This window comes from Anneissia japonica, unplaced genomic scaffold (assembly GCF_011630105.1).
Source record: "Anneissia japonica isolate Jap-2015-1 unplaced genomic scaffold, ASM1163010v1 scaffold287714_len2871179_cov188, whole genome shotgun sequence".
Taxonomy (NCBI): Eukaryota; Metazoa; Echinodermata; class Crinoidea; order Comatulida; family Comatulidae; genus Anneissia; species Anneissia japonica.
Window position 1 is genome coordinate 787464 of NW_022755542.1, and position 8815 is coordinate 796278.

Sequence of the window (8815 nt, forward strand, 5' to 3'; positions counted from 1 at the left end):
GTTCCCCATTTTTTTTTTTTTTTTTTTTTTTTTTTTTTTTTTTTTTTTTTGTTTATAACAAGGATATTGTTAATAGGCCTATTATTATCATCGTAATCATCAATTCATCATCAACAACATAATCATCATCATCACCACCACCACCACCACCACCATCATTGTTTATTATTATTATTATTATTATTATTATTATTATTATTATTATTATTATTATTATTATTATTATTATTATTATTATTCCTATTGTTATTATTCCTATTGTTATTATTCCTATTGTTATTATTATTACTAATATTATTATTATTATTAATTTTACTATTATCATCATCATCATCATCATCATCATCATTTTGAGTTCTAAAGGCTTAAAAAGTAATACAAAATAATCACTGTACGTTACTTGGTTCTCCTTAAATTTATTTCATTTTATAGGTATTTATATTTATTTTATTGAAACCCAGAGAATTTGCTGAAACTTGAGAGCCTTAAGTGTGTTTTAAATTTTAAAACACAATGGCGAAACACATGAAAATTGTGGTAGGCCTAAATACCGAAAGCTGTTTACGAATCAGTAGTGCTTTTATATTAAAAACATCTCCCTCCAATTAAAGACAACTTTGGGGCCGGTGTTTTCCTGGTCTCTATTAGCAGCTTTGGTCTCAATTAAAAAGAGCATCTATCAAATAGATGTCGGACAGATGTTTTCTCGGTGCTGCCGAAACGTGGTCTTTAATTGGAGATGGTCATTAATTGGAAGGATTTTTAATTAGAGGGACACGTAAATTGTGCCTCCCTCTAATTAAATACCCCTCCAATTAAAGACCACCTCTAATTAAAGACCACATTTCTGTGGTTTCAAATTAACAAATGTCTTTTATCTACATTATTCTAATCACAGACCAAAGCTGCTAAAAACCATGCGACCTTGGTCGCAAAAGTGGTCTTTAATTAATTGGAGGGAGACATGTATTCAGTATAATTTGAGACAGTCAACTTAAAATACGTCAAATGTGGTAGTCACTGGCGTTACAAGCAAAGTAATAAGATTTATAAAAAAAAAAATATCCTATAACATGGAAATGTGTGGTTCAGCGTAAACGACCTAAACCATGCTAGGCGATTTTAGCTATTAATCCTTGTAAAAATACCTCTGGGGTTTAAAATTATAAAAATAATGCCACTGTGCCTTCTCCTCGATTACACTCTTGAGGACTAATTATGACCTGTTATGGTTCACAAGTACGTTTTATAAAAATACGCGCCCACACATCAAAGTACTAATATCCTGCTAATATTAAAATTTACAACTTTTTTATGTTTGCTATACTCAATGGGGGATACTTTCTATGCCGTAAGCTACATGATGTTTTCTTTATTCGGACCATTAATCATCCACAGCAAATTGTGGACGGATTTTCAAAGTAGAGAATGTTTGGTCTTTGAACAAGTTCTTCACTGACATAGCTTCAACACCTTCTTTATATACATTTTAAATAATGTACAGTTATTCGGCTGTCGTTTTGATATAAAAATGTATAAATAATCTGCTAAACCCATTTTTCAATTCTTATACGAGACACTGAATATACATTATAATATAATATTATATATTATGATATAAACAGATAGACTGATTGATAGAATGACTGACTGACTGACTACGATACTGAGTGAGTGACCGATAGACTGACTGATAGAATGACTGACTGACTGACTGACTAATTAACTGACTGACTGACTGATTAACTGTTTATCTCGCCACCGACAAGGGTATTACCGTGTCCTTTTTGTCCTTTTGTATGTTTTTTTTTAAATTGTTGACAAATTAAATGAAATGACTACTTAATATAGTGAAAAGCAAATTAAATGAAATGACTACCTATTATAGTGAGGAGATTTCCCGAATCAACCAATATTATTTGTTACTCGCTTAGCTTCGACCTTGCTGAACGCATCAAGGTATACAAACCAACTACGACTTGCCTTGTTACGCTGTTTTACTCTAGGCGACGCAGAATGATTTTCATGTAATTAAAATTAAAATTTCAACTGGCTTTAAGCAAAGATTTCATAGCTCGACATATATATGTAAATTGTATGTGTTATGAATAATACATTCCATTATTCAGCAAATGAATTCAAACTGCAAAATGTTCTATAGTCGTTAATATAGTCGGTCGGTGTACTGAACTTCATCTCCTTTGACTCTCTATTTGTATTATATTTAATTATTTTATCATATTTGATATATGTTATCTATATTTTATATGTAATTGCTTACGAAATAAAAGAATTGAATTAATTGAATTAAATAACATAATATGATGTCTTGAGTGTGCTCATTTGAACATATTTGGCGCTAAATAAGGTCCATATCATAACATTCTAAAAATAGTTCAACTCTAGCCCTACTTTGAAAAGTGTGATTGTGGATGCTATATTAATGTACTTAATTTTCCCAACCACCGGTAGCCCAATTATGTTATATGAAGCACTAATTTGTAACAAAATACAAGAAATTATATTCATCAATCACCATGATTACTCTTACATGTAATTTGAAATTTTATTAGTTCTTTGTTTCCATTATTTAAATTGGTTGGCCACCCCCGCACTAGAATGTTAATTGGAAACGTAATATATAAAAGTAACAAAATTATGTAATAGAATAATGTTGTCCTTGCCCGCAATACCTACCAAACTCAATTAGACCTTATATAAGGGTAAAAGTTAGGCCAACGTCGATGAAGCACATATCTATAACTTAACTATATGACAAACAAGAATGAGCTGGGAGGTGTCTAAAAACGTTTGGAATTAAAACATTTTGGAATAATCGTCAACATAGTTTTTGTACTGTTTATATAAATACAGATCACACTCCAATGTGAGACCAGCTGCATTAAATTCCGAGACTTCTCGAATTCGATACCACTTTTTTTTCAAAGTACCAACTGACCAAGTACCACTTGACCAATGAGGTCGGATTACCATCTAATTTTGAGACAGAGACCCACGTGACAACAATGGACTCTAATTTTTGAAGAAAAATCAATGTATTAATTAAATTAAAGATTGACCGACTGAGTGACTAATAAAAAAAAAAACAAAACAAAAAACTAACGACTGACTTAATTTATCGACTGACTGACTTAAATACTGCATTTTGATTGTTTTTTTGGTGTTTTTTTTTAATGGTTTTTTTTTTGCCTTCTTCTTTGTCTCTTCTTCATATAAAGAAAGCTAACCCATGAATTATCCTAAACTAATCAGAGACAATTTACCAAAGAATCAAATTATGAACAAACCAGTAACACTGCACCGTTCTCGAGCTATTTGAGACACATGGCCAGCTGGAACAGTACTCGCATGCTCTAGTGGTAATGGTAACTAATCTAACCTATCCAGAAAGAAGAAACAAAAACGTAAACAACAAGTGATCAAATAAATTAGAGAGACCGAAAAACAAACAGTTATTGAAATGAAAAAAAAAAGAATTATTATATTGCTACATTTCACATTTTTAAACATGAAGACGTTAACGTAGTCAAATTTTGCCTGTGTTATGTTTATGTCGAATTTGGCCAAAGGACAGCCAAACATCACCATAAATGCCATGACATTTTACTGTGCTCTTATACACAAATGGTTACTTACATGCATAAAAACTTAAAAGAAAAGAAGTGAACAGAATACACTCGTAAAATCATATTGCTGTACACTGGAATTGTTTCACTTAACGGAGAACAGACGTACATCATATCAATACTAGACCGGTCACTTATTAGAGTACATACCTCCATTCTGTCTCTGTATACAGATTAATAAAAAAAGAAACCGAAAATGAGCGACAAAATCTTGTCCCGACATATGTATATAAAGTAGGCCTAACCTTTTCACTTTTTCACCCGAAAAAGCAATCATTTCTTAGACCGCTACTGTGTACCGATCCATATGATTTTAAGATGATCGTTTTAGCATAGTCTTTATTAATGTGATTTTTTAAATTTGTGTCGTTGATCTTTGACCTTTTAACCCCAAAATGTAATGGTCTAATTCTTTAGACAAATTGTACTCAATTAAAATTGATGATTCGTCACGTAGTTTTTGCTTGTAATCCTGTTAATAAGTAGATAAACAGACACACAGCGTTAAATATAGAAATCTCACAGAAAATCTGCAATCTACTGTGTTTATATAAAGGTTACCATGCAAAACCAATGGACCTTCAGAGTGCCAACCAAATTTAACAACTGACCAATCAAAACAGGGCCAGTAATACGCGCGTGTCCTACAAACACACGTGTTGTCACACAAACGCACGCGTGTGTAGTTTCTACACTGTAGTTTTGTGGGATTTTAGTAACAATAAAGGGGGCAGGGCTTAGTGGAAAGGTTTTTGAAGCAAAGTGGAAGCCAATTATTGCAATTGAATTTATTTAAAGAAACGTGTCACAAGAATCTCAGATGGAATCCAAAAAAACATTCCCATAGTTACTTTGAACAATGATTTAAACATGTTGATGAAATGTCTCCACATGAACTTAAAACAAAGCAAGATATCGAACTCATTAGAGAAATTGTAGAGATATAAGTGTGAGTGAAAAAATCAGGGAAATAAAATACAGTAGGTCTTAGAGCTGCTCGAGGTGGAGATGTCAACCAATTCAACCCGGAAAGGCCATAAGTAGGCCTAAGAACATTCCACATGCTGTAAATCATGCATCATGCCTACACTGTCGCTACACAGTGTTTTCAGTACAATCGCTATACTACGTGGCAGTCCCCGACGCCATCGGGAAGGCTTCCCGATTCGACACCGATTAATCAGCATTACCGAAAGCTGTCGACGATAGCGTGTAGCAATTGTATGGAAACCAATCTTTCTATTCTTTAATGTCTTCAATGCACAATTATTCAGCCACCAAATCAGCAAACAAGAATTAAAAAAAAAAAAAAAAAAAAAAAAAAAAAAAAAAAAAAAAAAAAAAAACGAAAGCAAACAACATAAACATTTCTCCCCCACCATTCCTTTAAAGCAACCATTCCACTGGAAAATACAAAACTTGTTTTTATAACAATGAACTTTCTATCATGGCCTGATCTGACATTATGGGACACATTTTTCTTCTCGATCAGAATTGCTGGTTGAAAATAACCCTACGGTAGAAACAATACTAGACAAATTGGGAGAGTCAGTAGGCTTATTCAAGTTCCTTATTTATTTTTAATTCACAATTACATCCAGCAGCCGATGGCCAATTAAAGGATGCCTTGATTATAAATACATTTAATGTAGGCACTACTTATAATGTATCTATAATACATTTTCATCACCGCAACGGAGCAGCGGACAAAAGCTAAAGTGGTTGTTTTGTTTTTTGTACGATGAAAGTAGAGGCTAATAAGTGTACAATTTTGCTATTTTTGTACGATGAAAAAAGAGGGTAATGGGCGTACAATATTGCTTATATAAATACGAGACCGCCATTCCATTTTCTCGATTCCAATGATTGATGGCAACCTAGGAAAAACAATATTTTGATATCTACAAAAATAACATCAGGCCTGGAAATTTCTCATATTGTGTTCAATTATGTACATGTGGTATTCAGATAAATTAGCTGATTTTGTTTCTTTTATAAAATGTTAGCTTGATGCATATTACTTAAAATACAAATTGTAAGAAAAACACTCGAAGCCATAAAATACCTATTATTAGGCCTATTATTATTATTATTATGATTATTATTATTATTACAGTAGAACCCCTATTATGGGGACAACTTCGCGACCAAAAAAGTGTCCTCTTTTTCCTCTTCCTTCTCTTATAGATAGCTCTGTGGTTAAATCTATAAAAACTATTTTCATTATAATTTATGGTCATTATTATAATTGTAGTCACGTTCATTTGTTCTGAGGCAAAATATTTCATAGGCGATATAAACAAAGGCTACGGTATTTTAATAACTAAGTGCCAACTTGACTGTAAACACCTATAGGCCTACCATTGATGGCAAATTATTACCTACTGCAATATCATATTTAATCGTAATAAGATTAACATTTGTCGTCCTATATTCCTACTAATTAAATCAATCAAATATTAATGCCATTAGCTACATTATCGTTGGGTGTCATCGACCATAAGATAGATCACAAAAGTGTCAATAACATGATGTATGTGGTTAAAGCATAGAGAAAATATGTTCTATTTTCTCTATGGTTAAAGCAACACCAGTCTTTCATCGTCAAGTATCATCTCTACTACCAGTAAACTTCGATCATCTCCAAAACCAGACTTTGTTCAGAAACGCGTCACAGCCAAGCTTATCTCTCTATGTTCATAAAAATCAAATACTTATCTATATCTTCAACATTAAATGGGCGTACTATAACTTACAAAATGAGCGTCCTTGTTCGGACCTGAAGCTCAATTATAGCTAAATCAGTGGCGGATTCAATGGGTGGAGTAGGGGGTAGCCCGGGCTCCGTCCCCCTCTAAATTGTTCAACATTTTTTTTCAATGGAGATATGAAGAAAATTTTATTCAAATTTTAAGTCTGAGTGCGCAATTTTCGGCCATCTAGAGGTGCCACAATCATAAATGTCCTTACCTCAGCCCCAATCGTGGTGGGGCTGAGTTGGTATAGACCCTCCATCTGTGAAAGTACCTCCCCGGCACCCCCTCTATTTTGAATTTAAGGATCCGCCACTGTAAATCATATAGACAAGCCTCAACTCATATCCCATTCAAATGATTAGACCTATTACAACAATACGTGCACATTAATAGGGTTTTAGTCATACCTTATTATCAGATGCTAGATGGATAGGCCTATACAATTATAAAAGTGGTATGAGTATTTTAAACTTGAAAACCATCAAATTCTACATAAACTTTAAAAACAAACGTTTACACCATTCGCCTCCAAATATAGGCCTGCTCTATCCTTATGCATGTTGCAGATTATCAGATATTAAGCCCATATAGATCTAGCACACTAGATTACCTTAAAATATGATTATGTACATCCTCAACTTCCGTAGGCCTCTTACAGATTGTATGGTTACATTTAGTCAATGTAGGCCTATCGCGGTGCTATTCCAGTGAAATATCCCACGTGTGCTGCCAAGAATCTGAAGCGGGATACTATTTGATGTGTTCTTTGTAAAAAGCACCTCTTGTAAACGGGGTGATAACAAAAATCAATCGGAAGGATTTAAAATAAATTCCTGACCAGTGAAATGACCGACTTTATGAGAGAATGATTCGACGTTATGAAGCGCGCACTACTCAGCGCTTCATTTTAACGATAAGTGCGCCTTTTCGATTGTAGAGTAGAACATCTCTGGATGGCAACCAAAACTAATCATGACGTCATCACAATAATTGACATAAACAGATACCTAGTTTACAACTAACGAGGTGGTCACTCATCTGTGGCAGGTATTAAGAACAGGAAATACAAGTAATTAATATATTTACGACCCGATATGGGATTGGCCAATTGCAGCATGTGATATGACGATGATGATGATAATACTGACGACGATGACGATCATAATAATGATTATAGATTGATAAGTATAAATGATGGTGGTGGTGATGATGATAATGATGATGATATACTGTAACTAGGCCTAATGATGGTGTTGCCATGTTGATGAAGATATAATAACGATAATGAGGATGATCGATTAAACACAAGTTTGTATAGGTATAAGCCTATCGCTGAGTATGGAGTCGTGTGGATAAGCATCACTTACAGCTAGGGCCGCTCAGATAATACAAAAACACTCATATCTAGGCTACTCAAACAGTGCATAGATTTAGTCCTTGTTAATCTGTATTGGAAAACGCGGCCACTTGTGTGTCAATATCATAACATCCAATACCTGGCAGCATTTGACTTTTTTTTAACCTTTTGTGTCGTTGGGTAATTATTATAAAACCATAAATAGATGTACGTGCCTGCGGTTTAAATGTGCGATAATAGGTCAACAATTATTTATGTCAAGGAGCAGAAATCTAGAGCAATCTGACAAGGATCGCTACCAGTGCTTTCAAAATATACATATAAATGTGTTGTGAGGCCTATTACAAACTAGAAATCTTAATTAAGAGAACTAATAAGATTTTAATGATGGATTTCATTGGCATTGTGGTAATGTTTGTAACTACAAAACTGTGTTCAATTTTGTTAGAGGCACATGGTTAAAGTGCTTTTAATGCCATTTCTATTTTAATATTAAATTTATATCTTCGTTTATTCATTTATTGAAGTTTGCGATAAACAGAATTTTTTTTTTTTTTGCTTTTTGTTTTGTTTTTTTAAATATATAAGTTTAATGCACATGGGCCAAGAATACGTCAATAGCGAACTGTTAAGGGGGAGGAGTTGTCGAAACTTCTGGGACTGTAAAGGAAGCACTGAATACTGAGCAGCTCCACACCAATGAATGGACTGAGTAAGAGTGGACGCATGACATTGAGTAAAATTCAACATACTGTATACCACCACATAACAGACAAGAACGTTGAAAATAAAACTGCAATGATTAGAGAATAATAATAAATAAATAATAAAATAATAGGCCTATAATATAACAATATAATAAAATATATAATAATAATATAATAATAATAATATAATAATAATAATAATAATAAAAATAATAATAATAATAATAATAATAATAATAATAATAATAATAATAATAATAATAATAAAATATAATAGGACAATAAGATCTCATCTCAGTTTTTAAAAATAATAATAAAAAGAAAAAGATGCATTTAAGAAGATTGAAT

General features: G+C 32.8%; 1 protein-coding gene across 1 annotated transcript in view; it reads right to left on the bottom strand.

The window, feature by feature from the left end:
- LOC117123681 (alpha-1A adrenergic receptor-like) overlaps positions 1–7396 on the bottom strand; it is a 21979-nt gene extending 14583 nt beyond the window's left edge. Inside the window, exon 1 of the mRNA XM_033269682.1 lies at positions 7014–7396. The gene's annotated coding sequence lies outside the window, so the exon portion shown is untranslated. The remainder of the gene's footprint in view (positions 1–7013) is intronic.
- Between the last annotated feature and the right edge of the window lie 1419 nt (positions 7397–8815).